The sequence below is a fragment of the Mastomys coucha genome, unplaced genomic scaffold (genome assembly GCF_008632895.1).
Source record: "Mastomys coucha isolate ucsf_1 unplaced genomic scaffold, UCSF_Mcou_1 pScaffold18, whole genome shotgun sequence".
Classification (NCBI taxonomy): domain Eukaryota; kingdom Metazoa; phylum Chordata; class Mammalia; order Rodentia; family Muridae; genus Mastomys; species Mastomys coucha.
In genome coordinates, this window is record NW_022196900.1 from 62,981,529 (window position 1) to 63,002,506 (window position 20,978).

General features: G+C 42.4%; 1 protein-coding gene across 5 annotated transcripts in view; it reads left to right on the forward strand.

Moving 5' to 3' along the window:
• The window catches only part of Dab1 (DAB adaptor protein 1), a 1,131,348-nt gene that overhangs the window by 131,161 nt on the left and 979,209 nt on the right, over positions 1 to 20,978 (forward strand). Inside the window, exon 1 of one of the 5 annotated variants that reach the window (XM_031378024.1) lies at positions 17,618 to 17,661. The exons of the other annotated variants lie outside the window; for them this stretch is intronic. The gene's annotated coding sequence lies outside the window, so the exon portion shown is untranslated. Of the gene's footprint in view, positions 1 to 17,617; positions 17,662 to 20,978 lie in introns of those variants that run through there. 5 annotated transcript variants of the gene reach the window in all.

Consider the following 20,978-nt stretch of genomic DNA (forward strand, 5'->3'; position numbering starts at 1 on the left):
GACCCAGATTCATAGCGATGTGAGTTCAGGGCAGGATACTTAAAAATTTCAATCAGGACTTCTTTGCTAATTGCTTATCATGTGCCTAACACCATTATGGGGTCTGAGGGTGAGAGGAAAAAAAAGAGAATAAATGTGATTCTGGTCCTCAACCCTGGCTCTCTTGTGACCTATAAAGAGCCAGCTAACTTCTCTGTCTCTGAGGAAAAATGGGGGGGATGTCATAGTGACAGCAACTTCTTCAGAGGATTATTAGCAGTAAAGAAAATACCTACTAAGGACTTTGAATATGTATTGGGATGTAGAAAACACCAAATAAGATGTGCTTGGGGTTTTCTAGTTTCTTCGTAAGAACAACTGTCTAGTTACACATCAATATTTTATGTACTTATTTTTATTTTAGTTATGTGACTATATATGTGCCTATACATGATTTTACACGCAAGAATTCATTGCCCATGGAGGTACAGAAGCACTGAAACTTGAGTTACATGTGATTATGAGTCACATTGCATAGGTACTAAAAATCAAGCTCAGGTCTTTTGCAAGAGCAGTATGCTTTTAACCATTGAGTCATCTCTCCAGCCCATCAAGTGATAGAGTTTAAGAGTAAAAATAGCAGTAAAGCCAACCATGGTCTGTGACAACTTAGTGTCTAGAGTAGGTATCAGTAAATTCCAACCTTGGAGCCAAGTTCCTAGTACCTACTTTCATAAGATAATTTCTACTGGTGTTGGAATAGCTGCATAAGAGATGGTATGGCTTCCAAAATCTAAAATTCTTTTCCTAAGGCCCTTTACAGAAAAAAAAAAAACCTTACCAACTCAGAGTCTAGAAATTAGCTGTTTAAGTGTGAATCTTCAACAGCAGCAGCATTTAAAAGCAGGCATGGAGATGCAGAAATCCCAGCCCCACGACAGCCATACAGAATCTAGATTGGCATTTAATGCAGTCACTGGATTATTTGATGCATAATAAAGTTGGTTAAGCATTGCCACAGCAGATATCAAAAACATCCAAACCACTCACTGATCCAGTGCACAGAGTTGTAATAGAGGGCTATATAAGGGCTGTTTCTCCAATACTTAGTGTCACAGACCTGACCCAGTACTTTCTCTCCAATACTTGGCCCTAAAATGATGTCTTAGAAGAAAGAATCCCATTTTAACCTTAGTTGAAGAAACCAAGACTCAAGTGTCCAGGTGATTTTTCACAACAGCTTTCAGATGGTACATGGTTAACTGGAGTTTGATTCCTGTTCTCCCAACTGACATCCTTTTGCTTGTCATTATCATGCTCTGCTTCCTAAAAACAAAACAAAGGATGGGGCAAAGAGACATTTCACACAGAGATCTTGCAGAATTGGCCTAGTGCCTACGTCTGTCAGACTCCATCACAGAAACAAATCGACTAAAAGAATGGAAAACGGCAAATTGAATTCCAAGAACTGGTTATGCAGTGATGGCAAAATCGCAAAGCCATCAGAAGATTGGGAGGCACCCAGGACTTGGTGACAGCAGGGAGCTGCTGCCATCCTTAGGCAGGAGGGAGAAAGTGAAGGAACCAGTTTACTGCAGCCCCACATGATCTGGGAGATGCTTCTCCAGCACCAGCAGACCTCCCCAATGTCTAGCCACTGAAAGACAAGAGCTTGGTGAAGCTGTCCAAATCAGAGATAAGGGAGCAAGGAAATACCTCAACTAGCATAGCCACTGGTCTCTTCTCTCTAGGAGCTGGAAACTAGCTACCTGGAATCCTGACCACATTGTCAGACTTCTGCAGTACAGAGCCTGCCAAGAGCAAACAGTTCACCAGAGGCAAATCAGCTGCTGGTGGTGGTGGTGGGGGGGTGTCATTAAATGCCCCGTAACCTCTGTGTTCTGGAAAAGGTCCTGGAAGCCACTATGGTAAGGTGGCCTTTCCAGTCATAGACAGTCTCCTTTATCTAATAGTCATATTCTTAGCTCCCCTTATTCCCCAAGCTTTCCTTGATGGCATTGGCCTTTGGGTTACATTCTTCATGACCCTGTGTCCATTTTCTAATTCCAGTGTTGCAGGCATCCATGGGCCTGGGAGATGACACAGACTGTGAAATGGGGTTCTCAGTGACAAGGAGTATCCTCCAGGCAGAATAGGGTCATTTGGAACTCTCAGACAGAAGGAGTCCACAGACAGTGGAGGACAGATAAAGCTCAGAGCCTATGGGACTGGAAGAATGTAATGACTCAAAATATTTAGACTTTATTCTGGGAATAAGTAATGGAAGCCATTGAAATATTAGCCATTTAAATGGAGATATGATTGTATTTGTTTGATGTGTACCTCACTCTGGTTGTAGGATGCTGCTTGACTTAGAAAACACAAACAGATTAGGTGTAGCAGCTGGCTGGTTTAAGAAATGTCAGGGTTGGGAGAGAGTAGATAAGAGAGATTGTAGCAGTGGCTACAACTCTATTCTATTCTCCATGGTTTTACCAACAGAAACTTGACTTTATTTGAGTGTATACTCTCCTCCTAGATATGTATTCAAGCAAAGAACTCTCCTCAGGCCTGTGGCTCTAGCTTAGTTTAATCGTACCCATTTCCTTCCCTTCAAGATTTCTTAAATTTAGAAAGCAGTATGATAAGACTCTGGCAAATGGAAGGAAGAGGGGTCTGCCAGGGCTGCTGGTAGGGGGGCTCTAGGGGAGATATCTGGAAACTCCAGATGCAAAGAAAGTCAGCTAGGGGAGGAAATCATTTCCAGTTGATACTGAGAGAAGAGACCAGCTCAGACATCATGGAGGCCATCTTGGATGGCTAAGGGTTCAATAAAGCAGACAAGCCAGACCTCTGGTGGGTCAGAAAATCTTTTCAAAGTTACATTGACTCTCTTAGCTATTCATTCTGGAGATCTGTGATTTCAGACTATAAACACATACATTTTAAGCTATTTTCGTAACAGATATGGAATATCAGCAGGTCACAGGACTTGGAACCTTAGCTTCATGAGTGGGACAGGTAGACTATCATAATTAGACAGTCGGGCCATTAGATATTATACACTGTAATAACTAAGGTGAAAAACCCATACAGATTCATTAGTCTTAGCAGAATGGTAGGAATGGGCATTCATGTTTAGAAGCAGCCAGACTTTGGTTGGTATGTAGTATATGGATGGGTGGATGCTACAGTAAACTGAATCTGAGGTCTGTTTTTATTCCTAGGAATGATGTCCCAGTGGGTGGGCCTGAGTCGTTCATTTTTTGTCTCTGTGACCTTGGGTATGTTGCCTTCTTTCTGGGAGCTTTGGTAGTTAAATCACATGGGGCTAATGCTCTTTGGTTCAAAGAGACATCAGAGAAGATAAAATGGAATGAACACTTAAGCTCAGTATAACTCTTACCATCTAGTGGGCTGAACCAAGATTTCCTGCTGAGTCTTGACTGAGAAGGACCTTGTTCTGGTTAGGAAGGACCACAGAGACTATTTGTCCTAAGGCCTGAGCCTGTGGCTGTCAATATCTCACAAATGTGGAATCGTTTGTTGAAGGCAAAGGTTTTGGAAGAGTAAATGAATAAAACTCTTGAAAACATAGCTGCTATGTTGAAAGGAGCAGAATGTAGAGGGGCTGAGACCAGCATTCTTCCTTTTGCTGCCCTTAGCCCTTTGAGGGAAGGGAGGGTAGGAAAGGGCCTGCAGATCTCTGTAAGAGCAGCTTGGAAACTGCTGATCCAGACAGAAAGGGCTGACAACACTGGCTGTGCAGAGGGTGTGACTAGGCATGAGCTTCCCAGGAGGAACACATTTAGGGGAGCAAGGGGCTAACAAAATGTATCTAATATTGAGTGCACTCACATAAATGAGTAAATCAAGTCTTTCCCCAGAGAGAGAGGAACTGTCCCAGATGTTCTTTCTCTGTGTCTCCTGCCATAGAAACTCAGTCCTTGTTAGTCTGTCTGCTTGCTTGGCTCTGGCCTGGTGTGTGAAGTCATCTACCTGCTTAGCTTCGAGATTGACAGTTGGCTGCATTGTCCCTCCAAACAGGCACCAATTCTGCAGGTTTATAGCTATATATTAGAGCTGCAGGGTGAAGAAGGCCTGAACACTTGCCTCTGAAATTCCAAGTGTTAAAGGCAAATGTGAGAGATGGGGAAGAGCAAACCCAAACTGAAGAATCATCCTTGACTTGGAGGACAGTAGCTTAGTGGTATGTGAAAGGGATTAGTGTCTATGAGATATGGAAGGTTCCAAAATATGTCCAAGATCCCACCCATAGTAGGGCTCAAAGTAGATGTCCAATCTGGTCTCTCTCACACAGCCTTTGCTTCATCCCTCTCTTCTCCCCTAAACCTTGTACCCTCATGTCACCATGCCAACACAGCAACATGCAGCTGCCTCCAGGAGAGACCTGTTGACTGAGTGAGACCCTTGTGTCTTGATGCTGTTTCCATAGATTTCAGCTCCCCATCAAATGGAGTTTTCCTGACCCTGCTTGGCATTTCAACCACACAACCTCAGCACGTTATTCTACATTATCCAGGCACCTCTTCCCCTTCCCCCTTGCGTCTCCCATGCTGATTCTTGGTGTCCAAGATCAAAGAGAAATATTGTTCAAATCGCAGATGAAGAAACAAGGCCGGTTACCTTTGATGTCAAGTGGCGGAGGTGTGATCGGTGGCCTTGCTTTTGCGGCAGATGTAATTTGCCGCTGTTGATGTTGAGCCTAGGTAATTGTTTCTTGCACCCACACACAGCTAGTATTTTTTATTTAAGTGTAAAATTTCACTTGGTTAAATAAACAGTTCGTGTCTGCCCCCAGCAGACAGGGGTCCTGCAACACTGGGGACTGGCATTTTCATGAAAACAGAGCCCAAGTAATCAGGAAGACCTAACAAGAGGCCATTATGTAGAGTGCGCCTTCTTTGGCTTTCCCTTTTATTGGAATGGTGTAATTTCAGTTTCATAAATACTAAGAGGTTTACCGCTGGGCACCAGGGCTATCCATCTCATTCACCTCGGAAATTAAGGCAGCCTTTCTCTGCAATGTTTCTCTTTGTCTCTAATCTCACGTTAGCTGCCTTTAGGAACTGAGCCAAGATGTAAAGAATTCAGACCATTTTATTTTTTACAAGGTCAGATTGCTCATGATTCCTAATAGAGAACATTGAAAACCTTTTTTATTGAGGGGCAATCTTTCCTCTCATATATCTCTCCTTCCAGAAACAGTTACCATCAAAGACATTAACACAAAACCATAATCTTTGTTCAAGATAATAATAGTCGTGGTAATAGTTCCAGTGGCCGGAAATGGGATGCATCTGTAAACACAGCCTAGGTGCCGCATGCACATCATCTGTTTAACCCTTGCCTTGGCTCTGCAAGGAAGCTGCTATAGCTCTGGTTTACAAAAGAGAATAGCAAGGCTTAGAAAACTCAAATGGATTGCCTAATGGAAGGAGCCTGGGTAAGAGCCCGTGCTTCTCTGCCAAACGCTGGGGGCTGTGCTCTGCCTCAGAAGTAATGCAGGCAGCTGGTATGGGTCTTCACAAGTGCACTAATTGTGACCAAGTCAAGAATGAAGGTGTATCTGGTCAGTGATAAAGCAGAGGGCTCATGCCCCATTTTTCTGAATTGTGGCTTATAAAGGTCTTGAAAGACAGGTTACTTCCATACCTTCTCCCTCTCCAAGATGTCATCCCCACTGTTGTGGCCGTCCTCTCCTCTACTGGTTCCTTCTCAAATAAGGCTTCCCTGCTCCTACCACACACATGCTCCTGCACCATGGCTTCTCAACCGGTATTCTTTCATGGCTCTATTATACAGTACTTTAGTCTTGATGACTGTCACTAAAACCAAGCTATGAACTCCTTGAGTACAGAAAGCATACCTTATTTGACATTGTATCCCGTTGGTGGGAGACATTTATTGAATGAATGAATGAAGTAAATAAGTTAAATATTATATGAACAACCTATGTATAATGATTCATAAAGTTAGTCAACCTTATTCCCCCTCAAAGTGGGTGGGGCAAACTTCTAAAGTTAGACATTGTTTCCCAGAATAGGTGTCTCTGGCATTCCTTTTTCCCACATTAGGGTAAGAGTGACAGGTGTCCATCATTCCTTTCTGATGGAACTTTCCCAATGGATTTCATTAAAGAAGCTATGAGCAGCATCCCCAACATCTTTCCTCAGTCAGCGATGAATTTGCTATAGAATTCCATATCACCTAACAAACAGCACGTGGCCAGGAAACAGATCTCATTTATTTATCATATACATTTCTCCCAGCAAACTGCCCTTATCCTGTGCTTCATTCTGTTCTATGACTTAAAATAATCTCCATAGAGTCTTAAGGCAAAATTCTTCCTCATAAGGCACCCTAATTTTCTGAGGGGAGAAAGGGAGGTAGAGAGGAGAGAAGGAAAAGGGGGGACTGGGGGAGAGGGAGTGGCAGACACACACACACACACACACACACACACACACACAGAGCAAGAGAGGCAGGGGAGAGAGTTAGTCTAAGATTACAGGATTCAACTGGGAGGTGGAACCCTCAGATTCGTCTGTTGAGTCTTGTAGTCTACTCTGGTTTTAATGTGGACAGAACTCAATTTCATTTTAATTGCTTTAGCGTAGTAATGGGGGACAGGAGCTGTGTTTCCAGAAAGAACTTTTGTGCAGCAGTTAGGAGAACTATGGAGAACACACCCATAGAAACAAAAGTGGGCTAAAAATAGTCCCAGGTTACCTTCCCAGGCACTTGCAGGGCAAGAGCTACAAGAAGGCAGGTGCTCTATTCAATCTTCACTTCACTCCTTTTCCTGGATCATAATGACATTTAATCAATGCTTGAAAGTAGAGGATAAGCCAGCTGGGCTAGCAATTATGCCCATAGATGTCACTTGGGTCTGGATAAGTTTGTGCAAACTTCCTCTTTGCTCAACCAACAGCTCCCTACCCTTCTCCACCTCCATCTCCAGACCCTGCTTCCAGGAAAACACCATACTGCTTCCTGAGTAAAGGAAAACAAAATTTCTACTGTGCCTTGGGTTGATATGCTTGTCTGGAGCCTCCTGGCTCTCCAGCCTCTCCATTTCAGTTTCCTGTGGAGAAGGAAGCAGAGGAGGTCCTGTATAACCCGCAGCTGATTTGCACAGCAAAGTGATTGACATTCAGTACGCCCCAATCCTGGGAGAACTCCCCAACTTCTGGGATTCTTTAAAAAGCCCTCACTTGGCAGAGTGACCTAATAGGCAAATAATGAGAATTAGTATGCCGGCAATTGCAGACTGGTGAGACTTTCTTTTCAGCCGCTGATTGACTCATGTTAAGTTTTCCTTCTTAAAGTGGGACTTCTTTAAAAGTTAATTGGTTTTAAGAGGGCACAGCTAGAGAGTAATAAAGCACAAGCATAGTTATTGAGTTCCTATTACAACGCCAGGGAGACAGTAATAGCTGTTGTCTGTGATAGCCTCTGTCTGCCTCGTACCTTCTGTGAGGCTGTCACACTGAGTTCCCATTCCAGGCATACCGTGCGAGTATTGTTCCTGTTTCCAGGTAATTGTTTCCATTATGTATTTGAGGAAATAAGGCCTGGGAAGATTATACATTTTGCATAAGATCACATGGTCAGGAGGTGATCAGCCAGACTAGTGATTGTCAGGTTTCATGGCCCACGGTATGTATTCTAGCTGGAGGAGCCAATGGGAAATGCTGAAGCACAACTCAGGGAGTGGGAGAGCAAATCATTTTGAAGTGAGTTCTGTTGGGCTTTGGATAGTGACCAGGGATTGCTGACTAGAGAATGGAAGGCAAGTCCATATAGCCGGAACTGCAGGACTAGTGCAAGGATCTGTGTGTGTATGTGTGTGTTCAGGAATAATGGACAGATGTGTGGTATAAGTGTACAAGGTACAGAATAGCTGGGGCAGCATAGAGTGGAGGACACTGGCCAGAGGGAAAGCATGAGAGGCAGGTTAGACCTGCAAAAGCTCAGAAGCTTATATTCAGTTTATATTCTGGTTAATGAGGTGCCACCAAAGACTTCCAAATATCAGAGTATCTGGGTGATGTCTTTCTCCCCAGGACCAGACACTAATAGTGGGGCTATGGACAGGGACAGATGGGGGAGTCTCAGTAGTGTGCTTTAATCACTTCAGCTTCATCAGCAGGTGGAAGACTTCAAAACAGGAAATAAACTTGCATTTAAGGCATCCGGCATTGAGCCAGAAGCTTGATGCCTAGTGGTAGCTTCATCCACAGAGCAGGACAATCCGAGTTCAGGACTCTGCCCCGTAATTCCTCCCAGAACCTCTGTTTGAAGTGGAATGTAATGAGAGCAATGATTCTGCCCCATGCAGGGCAGACTCAGAAAATAATGCTGAACCACTAGCTACAGAAGAAGCATTCTAATATTCCAATATTTTACTGGAAATGAATGAAAACATCCCAATAAGAAAACTAGGGTTGGGTGGAGAGTTTAGGGGGGATTTGTTTTATTTTACTGGGGGTCTTAAAATGTCTGTAGGCCTTTCTTTCCTTATTTTATTTTTTTATTTTTAATTTTTTTTGAGGAGACTAATTGTATTTCAAAATCAGGTTTTATATAGTGTTTTAAATTCAGAGAAACGAAAACATCACACTTACCTCAAGCCCTTGTCTGTGCAGCAGGTGGCAGCTTCATGTTTCCTTCCTGTTTTCTGAGAGAGCTTTCAGCCCAGAGGATCAAATATCAGATCCCACAGGGACACTGGGTAGAAAACCAGTTCCCACATCTGCCCTGTCTGTATGAAGTCCCACCATGCCTGGGGAAGCGGCAATTTCATGAGCCAACATTCTTATAAAAAGGAGATTCATTTCCCCCCTCCTGATCAAATACCATTTTTCATTTCACTGGCCTTGTTAAATGCCTAATATAAAATCCCAAATGTATTCTACCCATCTGCTTTCGAAAGCAATCTCCCAGCCATGTAACAAAACGCACCTGTGTTATTAACCCACTGTGCAATGGCGGCCTTTACCTGCGCATGACTTTTCAAACTTATTTCTCCCAAAGTAACTATTATCATTTTTTTTCCTGAATTTTCTGCGGCATCCTCTGTCTTTGTGGTATGTGTGTGTGTTTGTGTGTGTGTGTGTGTGTGTGTGTGTGTGTGTGTGTGTGGTGTTGTATGTATTTGAGAGGGAGTTGGGGGGAAGAGAGAAAAAAAGTATATGTATGTAAAACCTCCCCTCAAAGCATGTATTTCTCTGCATTGTAGAGATGGCAGAGAAGAGGCTCAGAGAGGGGAGGAGACTTGCTTAGGGACCCACTGTTCAGTAAGTGACTTTGATGGGTATAGCATCAAACCTAAGAGTCTGGCATTTCCAGCTGAGGCTTTCCCACAGGGCTACATAGCTTCCAGAGAGGGTGGTCACAACAGCTAGCTTATGCTTAGAGGCTGGGGCATGTAGCTCTTGTTACAGGCTAAGGCAGGGTCATTCCACATGTTTCATCACTAGTACACCTTTGGAATCAGGATTATTTCTATGCAATCCTGACATAGCTTGTCTCCTCCCTGTAGCAAAATGGGAGAGCTATATAGACATTTACATAGATAAATACATACATTTGCAGCCTTCTGTATCTTTTAACACACACACACACACACACACACACACACACACACCCTGTAGACAATTTGTAGGTTCAAATAATACCTAGCTTTCTTTCCATTGCAATGGTAACCATTCTATTCCAACAACACCTTTCTCTGAGAGAGAAGAGAAGACAAGAGGCTAGAGCATGCAGCATGGTGGGAGAGAATGTGTTTAGTATACACCCAAGCCCAGGGGTTGATCCCCAGCATCACAGAATAAAATACATCCATCATAATGCTGTGGAGGGCGGGTGCTATTTTGATGAACATTAACTAAGGTAGAAATCTGGGCCCTCACTACCCCAAGGCTTCACATTGAATCAATGACATCTGCTGTTTGACTTTGTGTGTGTGGGAGGGGGTGGTGGCGGTGAGCTTTTTCTCCTGTTATTAATGAAAGAACAACTAAAATGAAAAGATGGACTGAAAAATAGAATCAATTGCTATAGTCATATTTCCCCTACAAAATCCCCCTTAGTGCTGGGTTGGGAGGAAGAAAGATGTACAGAAATGTTTGTCCCTCCACTTGGGAGCTGAGCAGAAAGAAGCTGAAGAAACTGGGCCTTGTGCTATTTTATTGACATCTAAGAAGACCACTTATCAGAAATCACAACTTAGAGATTTCTTGAAGTGGGTTCATTTTCTCCTCTAAACCACTTGACTGGTTTTTGCCAGAGAAGAGTAAATTTCACATCTTTGAAAGCCAATCTTTCCCAGAGCCTCCCACTAGCCACAACAACAATGGGGGGAGATGCCTCTGCCCCCTCATGGCTTTCCGAGGATGAGGGTTTGCACTCTCTGCTCAGCTTGCCAAGGCTGTTGCTGTGTGCCCTTCAGTTGTGTCTGTCCCCTCTGCTCACAGGCTCTGGCAGATCTCAAATCTTCAAATTCTAGGATTCCTTTTCCGGCAATGTTCCTGTTCCTGTTCCTGTTCCCATGTCTCCTGATAGTGAAAGATATCTCTGTTGCATTCTTGACTAATCACCAGACGATGCAAGTAGACGTGTCTGACTTCAGTGGAGAAATGTACCAGATTCCACCAATCACTTTTCTCAGGAGGGAGTGTACCCAAGTGGGGGGGGGGAGAAGAGATGGTAGGAGCCACAGGTTAGCCTCCAGTGGAATAGATCATAATATGGAATGCCAATTAAAATACCAGGTAATAGTCACAGAGAAAAGTACACCAAGAGAAACAGAATCCTGACTGTGGGTACCAACAATTCTTTTATTGCTATCTAAGATTCAAAGGTGGAGAGTTGTTTTTTCCACTACATTTTTCTATGTATTTTTCACTGAATCATTTAATTATATGTAACATGTTTTATCTAAAGGATAGTGAGCCCCTTATGGTCCCGGTCACCATCAAGCTAAACACTTTAATGCACATATAAAGCCATGTCATGTTCCCCTTTTCCTCTGGCAGCTTTCAGTCAGCGTCTGCTTATCAGCCAGGTACTAGAATGAGGCTAATGGAGAGAAGGAACTTCAGATGAACAAACAGGGAGAGGTACAGAACAGAAGCAAGTTCCCAATTGACTGGGATACCACCTTCATCTTACTGTTTGTTACTGGATCCTGTCAGCGTGTTTTGACTGGCACAGTCACTGTCTCCACTTTATGTGAGGAAACTGAAGTCCAATTAAGTGAAATTGGCAGACTCGGGGTCACATATGCCTTCTGAGCCTCCAAACCTAGGATCCACAATCGGGATTCTGCTTCTTTTGGTGTTCTTTTCTCTCCACCTATATCACCTAGAGTCTTAAATGGTGTTACATATTAAGATCTATTCTACTGGCGGCTCACCCATGGTGCCTCCTTTCTTGATCCCACATAGGAAAGAGAAAGGGATAGTGGCAAACATGGGCTTTAGGATTCTGTAGAGATGAGATTAAGTCTGAGAATTGTCATTTGCTCATTCAGTGTCCCTGGCATGTGGCAGTGTTTGCTCCCCTAGGCTTTCCAAATTATCCAGTACCCTAGGGATTGGCAAACTTTAACAGTAAGGAGCAGTTGGCTGCTGATGGTGTGACACCAAGCATCCATGGCAGAGGGGAGCAATCCTTGGGCTGAGAACTTCCGATGAATGAGGCTGAAGGACTTGTCTGCGACCACATGTGAGTGACAGAACTTCAACCCCAACTCTCTCTGGTTCCAGAGTGTTCCCAGCCTCTAAATGCAGCTAGCTCTGCTAACATTCTACATCCACGAAGAAAGAGAGGATCCTATTTAGAAAAAACAAAGCCTGTTTCAGCTTCCTTTGTCTTAGAGACTCGAGTTGATTTAATCTTTGAGCATTCACCTTTCTCTTTTTCCAGCTTAGCATTGACAGTGCGGGCATTGCTTTGGCAAGGTTACAGAATAAACTCTCTCTCTCTCTTTTGAGCATCATCTTGTAAAAAACACATCTGTTGTTCAGGGTGCCTACCTGGCTCAGTTTTATTTTTCTCCTTTCGTTGGAAAATGTACTGCAAAGTTATGAGGGAGAGACTTTCTTGTGCACCCGAGTCACAGACCCATTGTATAGAGAAGCCTCTTAGAATCTTGATTGAGTCATAAAGTTTTATAGAAACTTTGAGAGTGACAGCTGTGGTCAGAGTCCTTCCACTTCAGTCTGTCTGGCTCCGCACGGTGCATCTGGAGTCTTTTTTGACTCGGCCACTGAAGTGTGCAAAGTCATTGATGCTTATGCATTCTGGAAGATGGCTCTTGTGTCTTCCAGAAATATGCCTTGGAAGGCAACATGTCTCCTTCCTTTTTCATATCCAGAACCTCATTCTTGCAGTCCCCTTCAACTTCATCTTCTTCAGTGAATTTTCTAGGACCTGGGGAAAAGATGAGGTAGTAGTAAAAAATGATATGTATGATTATAAATAGTATGTAGTATGTAATTAGTATGTAGTATGTAAGTAGTAGTAGTAGTATGATTGTAATATGTATGTAAGTAGTACTTTATCATTCATTCATTCATTTTGGAACAATTGTTGAGCATCCAGTACCAATCATAGTACTAGGCACTTATAATCTAACTTGTGACCTTACCGAGCTTTTGCATGGAGGCTTACAAAGTAAGAGTCCCTTAAAATATGGTGGAAACATTAACTAATTCTTAGCTCCATTATTCATCATTCACTTCTTCATTTACCAGTTTTGAGTGCTGATCATGTGACAGGCTGAGTTTTAGCAGTTAGAAAAATATAAGCAGATAAATGTTTAATGAAAATATAGACAGAGGTCCTTGTGAAGCTTAGCTGTTTGTGGAGTAGATAGTTAAGAAATAAACACAGAGAGCATTGAGAGTGGTAAGAATGAGCATTCTCCAGACAAACCATTGAGTGGGGATGGGTTGACAGGGCCTTCCACTCTGCCAGCTAAGCAAATAGGGCTCTGGGTGGAAGTTTGAGTCTTGAGAAAGCCCTGCAATGATGTAGGTCACAAGACCTACAGTGTCCTAAGGTGGCACTGTGGCTGATCTAGCCCACATCATTTTGGAGAGTTTGCTTGATCACCTTACATCTCTGAGTCTTTATCCCTTCCTCTGGTTCTCAGAGAAGTTCGGTGAGCAACGTGTAACTTCCTAGGATGATAGAGATAAAGGAGAAGTTGTTTCCTAGATGGATGGTCTTGCTCTCCCTTCCTCTGCCCATGAATGACTCTCATGTCCCAATTCTCCAGAAGGCCTCGGTCATAACAATTTCATGCATTGTGAGTGTTAAATCACTCTAAATCTTGCTTTGAAAAAGCAATGTAAGTGGCTTACATGGCACCAGAAATCCAGGGCCCACTTCTCGTCTCTGCCACCACCTATGGCATGTACACACACCCACTCCCACATACACATTACTTATAAAGTAGTAAAAATCTCTCTCTTTTTTTTTACCATTTTTTACTTTTTTGAGATTATTATATAATTGCAACATTCCCTCACCCCAACCCCCACCTTTCTTCCCTTCCAACTCTCCCATATACTCCTCCTTGCTCTCTTTCAATTTCATGGGCTCTTTTAAAAATTATTAACATGAAGCTGGTCAGTGGTGGTGTATGCCTTTAATCTCAGCACTTGGGAGGCAGAGGCAGGTGGATTTCTGAGTTCGAGGCCAGCCTGGTCTACAGAGTGAGTTCCAGGACAGCCAGGGCTATACAGAGAAACCCTGTCTCAGAAAACAGAACAAAACAAAAAAATTGTTACATGCATATATGTATATGTACATATACATATATACACATATACATACATACATACATACATACATACATACATACATACATACACACACATACACACATATGTATATATTCCTAAACATAACACACTCAGTCTGAATATTACTACTTATACATGTATCTTTAGGCCTGACAATTTGGTATTGGACCACCTGATGTGTTCTTCCCTGGCAAGGATTATGTTTCCCACTCTCAGCATTTCTTAGGGTTGAGATGACTGGGCTTTTCGCTGCAGTCATGTTGGTGAGACTTTATGGTGCAGCTTCTGACATTACTAGGAGACACAGTCTCGGTAAACTTAATACCTTTCCATTTGTTTTCTTTTCTCTTGTCTTCTCTTGTCTTCTCTTGTCTTCTCTTGTCTTGTTTTGTCTTGTCTTGTCTTGTCTTGTCTTGTCTTGTCTTGTCTTGTCTTGTCTTCTCTTCTCTTCTCTTCTCTTCTCTTCTCTTCTCTTCTCTTCTCTTCTCTTCTCTTCTCTTTTTTACAAACCCTGGATTTAGCCTCCTATGCCCAATTCCAGGTGTCTGGTGGGGGTGAGGAAGAGAACCTCCCCACCCAGGCTGATGTAGACTGTTTGAGCTCCTTTGTTTGTCAGTGCTCTTGAGAAGGACTTACCCTGCAAGGAGCACTCAGAACTGTCTATACTGAGTCAGTGCTGCTGTGGCCTCCTTCACTAGCTAGTGTCGAAGGTAGCAGTCTTTCCGGCACATTGTTAGTACCTTACACATGCGTCCTCTGACCTTTCTTCCTTTCCTCTACCATTTTCAGGAGTCCTTGCTTTTGTCTCACTTGACCAGAGGCTGCTGAAAGGAGGTGACTTCTTCTAGTCCTCTGGGGAGAGAACAATGTGGGGAGAAACCTTCAGCTTCTTTATCTCAGAAACTTTCGTTAAGCGTTTGCTGAAGGTGGGCTTTCTCAGAACCCCTTTCTATACCTATTTACCTATTTGATTTTCACATTGACACTGTGAAGTCTATGTGCCCTCCTGCTCATATCCTGTAGATATGGAAACTGAGATATGGAGGTATTATGGGGACCTCTTTAAGGTCACTGATCTGGGGGTATCTCCAGCTCACACCCCTAGAACAATAGGGCAAAACGTCTTCAAAGAACTACCAAAAAAGGCTACTTCCGTCTTCAGTCTGTGTCTCTATAGATCCTACAGGTGGTGGATGAAATGCCAGGCCAGCCTCATCTCTAAGATGAGGAGGTACCCCATGCCAGGAAGCAGATGACAGAGAGGTGACACTGCTCACCTGGTTTCTGCTTACCTTCTCTGATCAACTTCCATAGTTCCCCTCCCCAGGATTGCAAGCAAGTCTAGGAAGAGTGTTAAATTGCCCAGAGAAGGTCACTGCAGAAAAACAAAGTGAATAATTAAAGAAGAAAAAAATGGAGCCTCATGTGTTGGAGTGTTAGATAAGGGTTTAACAGTGTTCCCTTGGCCCAGTGCTGCTTGGATCAGAGCTGGGGTCAGTTATTGCCCGTTCCCCATATCATAGCTTGCCCTATGATATGAACCCAGGTGCCCTGTGTTCTGGGAGGCAAACATGGGAGGCAAGAAGAGAAATCTTTTTTCTCTTCCTTTCTGAAAAGCAGAGGCTTTGAGAAATAGTAGGGGTGCTTAGTCAATTAGGCTGCAGCACACCCATTGATCTTTGGGATGCTAAGGTTACAAGAACAATTACCCAGCCTGTAATCTGTCTCTACCTTGCTCTCTAGAGCTGTTGCAATTACTGAAGATTGTCAATGCCAGCTCTGTTCCTCCAGTGTCTTTCCCTCCTGCTGTTTCTCTTTCCTATCTGTCCCTGTCTTTGTCTTCTTCATTCTCATTATTTTCCTGACCTTCCCTCTTTCTTTCTCTTTCCTCTTCATCTAGGGAGTAATGAGCCCACTTGGTCACTTTCAAAACCCTTCCCTGGCTTGCTTGTGAATTATCTGTTCAGTGAGCTGACACCACCATGCACAGGGAAGCTTTGTGAACCAGACCCGAGTGAATTCAGGTCCTGTTTGTTGGTTTGTTTGCCATGATAATCTTTTGTTTCCTCCTCTATACATGAACTTGATCAGTATGTGAAAGGACTTTGCTACTGGCCAGTGGACTTACTGGGCAATTGTATTGTCCCTGTTATATTTTTCCTCCATAGAAAAGATGTTTCCATAGAAGTTGTCTCTGTCCCTCATACCTACACCAGACCTCAACTACAGTAACAACAATTGCTTCACAAGGCTCTGCGTTCTCTCGGTCTGAGTCAATAACATGTAGCCCCATGGGCTATTAAGAGCTCTGTCCTTAAAGTAAAACAAAAACCCAACAAAGCAGTGACCTATTGCAGTCAAGAGTGCAGTTACCCAGGTGAAATGACTTGGAAAGAGTTTCCCATCCCATAAACAGCTCCGAAGTCATAGGCTCTTCTGATCACTTCTCTGTACCCACTCTGACCATCTACCCATTTCAAGTTTCTACAGGGGTTGGAGGCCACTTGAGCCAGTGAGTGGAAGGGGAAATTGATATAGACACAAATATCTTCATGCAACAGATCTGAAGAAGTGCTATAGTTTGGCTGTGTGGGCATGGGTCTAGGTCATCCTTGTGCAAGTTGTCCCTCACATGGGCACATCTCTATAATCCAGTGGCAACAGTTGTTAGGGTGAATGTGCTGAGCACAGTTCTCAGAGGTCTAATGGTGAGCTGGATACTTAGCATGGATTTCTGCTCCATAAGAAGCAGTAATCAGCTTGGAGAAACCAGGTGTTTATAGTAGATTCCAAGCATATGAGAGACAGCATAGACTTTGAGGTCAAATGTAAGGACTCATGTCTTTGCCTGTGTCTATGTCTCTGTTCTGATTATTGACTCTTATCTTGGGCAAATTAACTAGTTGCCATGTGTCCTCATTTTCTCACCCTTAAAATGAGACTTGAAATATAAATACCTATTTTATTGAGCTATTGCAAGGGTAAAGACAATGAATAGCTGAAAAGTCTTAGAACAAATCACTATCCAGATGAATCCTTAGCTCAGTTTTGGTACTATCGTTGCATGTTCATCCTATGATAAATCTACTTTGATGGACCCTCATCAACATTATTGGTATTCCCCCAATTGTAAAGCCATTCTTGAATCCTCTGCCCATATTTGATTAGACCATGAGTGGGCGACAGTTTTTGTGTTGAACTAACTAAATTCCTAGAATTTCAGAATCAAATAAAAGTGTGTATTAGCATGTGTCAGACAGAGATAAGGGGCAAGATTGAATTATGAAAATTGTACACAGGTTCTACAGGTCAAACATCTTCCCCTTGATTCCCACTTGGGTGGACTAGAGGAGCTGGACAAAAAGAAGTTATGATCAAAGAGTGACTAGAGACAGAGTCAGAGATGGAGGGAAGATACATTAGGCTGAAGAGGGTGTGCAGAAGGAAACACAGGTGGGATGCAGAGGTGGAAAGCTTTATAGATTTTGGTCTAGTATGTTTTTCTAACCCAGATGCATATTTGGTAGAGAATCTGTGTCATGACAATTAATCTTTCTGTATTTGTATTGCTGTAACAAACCTCAAACCACGGTGGTTTGATACTCCATAGGTTCTGTTCTCCCCTGTTCAACCTCTCACCTGGCAGAGAGTTCTGCCTCATTCCCACATCTCAGAGAAGATGTCCTTATCTTGATTTTAATTTTACTTGACAACAGGAATATGGAAAACTGTTCATCAGTTGTCAACAGAGGTTTCTTCTTCCAATTTCATTGACCAAAAAATTATGTGACCACATGGATCTTTAAAAAGCATGAGAAGTTCACACTTCCATTTGTAGGTAAGGCATAGCAGAATAATTTTTGAAGATTTTCTTTCTCATTGTACTTTGAATTGCTTATGTTAAATGAGCTAATACAAAAAGTACCAATTAACACAAATGGTTAGAAAAGAAAGCCTTAGTTTCCTAGATGACTAGGTGAAAGGTTTTATGGGCCAAGCTGTCAGTACTTCTGAACCAAGAGGGGAAGGAACAGAAGAAAAGAACAGAAGAGTGGATGGTTTTAGAAGCTGGGTCAAGGACAAGGCATTGAGCTCAGCTTTGGTGATAGGAAGCTTTGCCTGGCATTTTCATAATTCAGTCTTTAAAAATGTCAGTAAAAGTACATGGGAGAGGGCTGGAGAGACGCCTTGGGGGTGAAGAGTGCTCCCTGGTCTTGTAAGAGGATCCAAGCTTGATTCTCAGTACCCAGATGACAGCTTTCAACTGCCTATCACTCAAGTTCCAAGAGAGCCAATAGCCTCTACACTCTAGACACACACACACACACACACACACACACACACACACAGACACACACACACATGCATACACGCATGCACACACGCACAAATGCACACACACATGCGTACACAGACACATGTACATGCACACGCCCACACATGCACACACGCGCACACACACACACACACACACACACACACACACACACACACACACACACTTGCAAAGCACGTTTATTAAAAAGCACACAGGACTAGGGACCATGAAAGCAGAAGTCTGCACTCCTATTTGTTAGGAGATGCATGGCTGGCACCTAGCAGAAAATGTACAAATTGCTACATATTTGGAAAATGTGAACTGCCCTCCCTGTATCCTTATCCTGCAGCTTTGTCTCCTTAGTGTACGGAAAAAGCTTTTTCTTTATTTTCCTCTGGAGGATCTAAACACTGCTTGCTGATGGAATCTTAGGAAACTACAGGATTGCGGGATTTGCCATTTTACTGTGAAGACCATGTTAATCATTGGAATAAAATTTCTTGCTGTAGTATTAGAAACCAACAGACTTAAGGATCTGAGACACCATCCATTTTACCTTACTTATGTATATTTAGACTCTGAGAATGTTATTTTCCACTCAAATTCAGAGATCCACATCTTTACACAATAATGGAAATCTTGGGCTATTTATTTTCTTTCTCAGCATTATTAACCTATAAATCTAAAGATTAAAAATATTATAGGTGAGTGACAACATTGAAAGGCTGGTGAGGTATTCTTACTTCTAAGCAACAGCTCTGGGAATGGTTGCCTTCTTCTCTGATGGCACCAATAAGCGCTTCATGACAGAGGCACATTTGAAGTGGGGTTCCAGTAACATCTCTCATGATGCTTTATTCTTTGTTACCTTTTGCTTTTGGCTATACTGTTTCTTTAGGCAGTGCACTTTGTCCTGTCTACAGCTGCACAGTAAGAATGTTTAGAGTCTAGTTTTGTTGTTGTTTCATGTAATAGAAAATACATCTCAAAGAGGGATACATTGTCTCCTGCATCTGCAAACTTCAGAGATAGGGATAAAGTCAAGTTTTGTTTGACCCTATGATTAATTTTTGTTATAGAAATATGTTCTTTGTGTTGTTTTGATTCACCTTTTTATGGACTCAGTTTTATAGGATTGAAGTCTTAGTTTAGCTATTGATCTTACTTGTCATATCCACCTCAGTCACATTCTCATTGGTTATAACTTTGTATCTCAAGATTACTTAGGATTTCTTTGGCCCACATAATGGGTTTTGCTAATTGGCTTATGTGTATTCCACAAGACAAGCTGATCTGGTTCATGGAAACTTCCCATTCCCATCTGAAACTCTATTTGAATATCTTACTTTGAAGTTTTCTAGTTAGAATATGTAAGCCTGTAAGAATGGAGACAAGAAATTCAGGATTGTATTCATAAACATATTGAACATGATCCACATTGAACTCATACATATACTCCAAAAATATTAATGGAGAGCTTAGCTTGTTCCAGGTAGCCTCCTATATATAGTCTTCAGCTTACAGGAAGTCATTTGCAAGTCGAGGGACAGAAAAAGTACAGATATTTGATCTTCTATTAAGTATTAAGACAGTAGGTGCTCTGTGGCTCCAGGAACAAGAAGTCTTTACTAGAGATTGGGAGTGGGTATTATCAGAGAAGATTTACAATGGGGGATAATTCTGAGCTATGAGTCAATTGATTGAAAATATGGAGAGAAGGACAAGGAAGTAACAAGTGTTAGAGGCAGAGAGTGTTATGTGTATGAAGGCAGAGCAATGACAGAGTCCAGGGATTTGGGTGATGCAACTCATTCAGGTACAACTGGGTGTCAACATTATGAGCTCTGGCATTGACATTGATGCCACCATGCCTGAGATCATAGCCTGTTCTACCAGTTAGTCCTGTTGTGATGTGTAAGTTACTTTTCTGATCACTGGTTTCTCTATTATAAAACCAGTATAAGAGTGACTACTTTCTTCACTGTTAATAAAGAGTAAATGAGTTATGTTGTAAATCACTTGCGATATGTTTATAATCATGGTATTAGTGATTATGAGCACATATGTTTTTTTTTTTTTTTTTTTTAACCTGGGCAGTGGGTAGTGAAGCTGCTGAAATTTCTGGTTTGTGTATAATACTCTGTTGTTTTTCCTCTGATTAGACTGGGCAGAAATTCAAGGCCTGAGGACTGCAAAGGTATTGGTGCTCTTGTCTAAACTGATGAACTGGGCTGTTTGAGTCAGAGACATTTTACATGACTGTATCACTAGTATAGTCTTACCGTGGCTGCCATCTCTTTTACTTAGTGATTTCATTCACTGCAAGAAATGAATCAAATGCATTTGTACTTAAATGTTAGCACTTTGGAATCAGAGCTGTATGGTTTCGAGCCTAGTCTGTAATATGTGGAACATATGCCTTTCAGTTATCAGACATTCCATGTGCTGTGTGAGATAGGGAATTATATATTTGCAAACAAGGAAACTGGGGATTGGGTTGTCCAAGATGTAGAGGATAGAATGGTCTTGTGTTTTCTCTCTGTCTCTGTGTCTCTCTGTGTGTCTCTCTCTCTGTCTCTCTCTGTCTCTGTCTCTCGCTGGATAATGGCAGCACTTATCTCCATCTTGGTGTGAAGACAACATGAGATGTTACTTGTGAATTTCTTAGCACCATGGCATCTCTGTCCCTTAATAAAGCACAGTGAATTAGCTATATGGGTCATATCTGCCTTTCATTTTGTGTTTGGTAGAAATTCAGTGAAAAAATGCAGGGTGGAGAAGACCATTCATGGGATAATATGAGGTAGTTTGTGATCATTTAATTCATATAAAGTTGC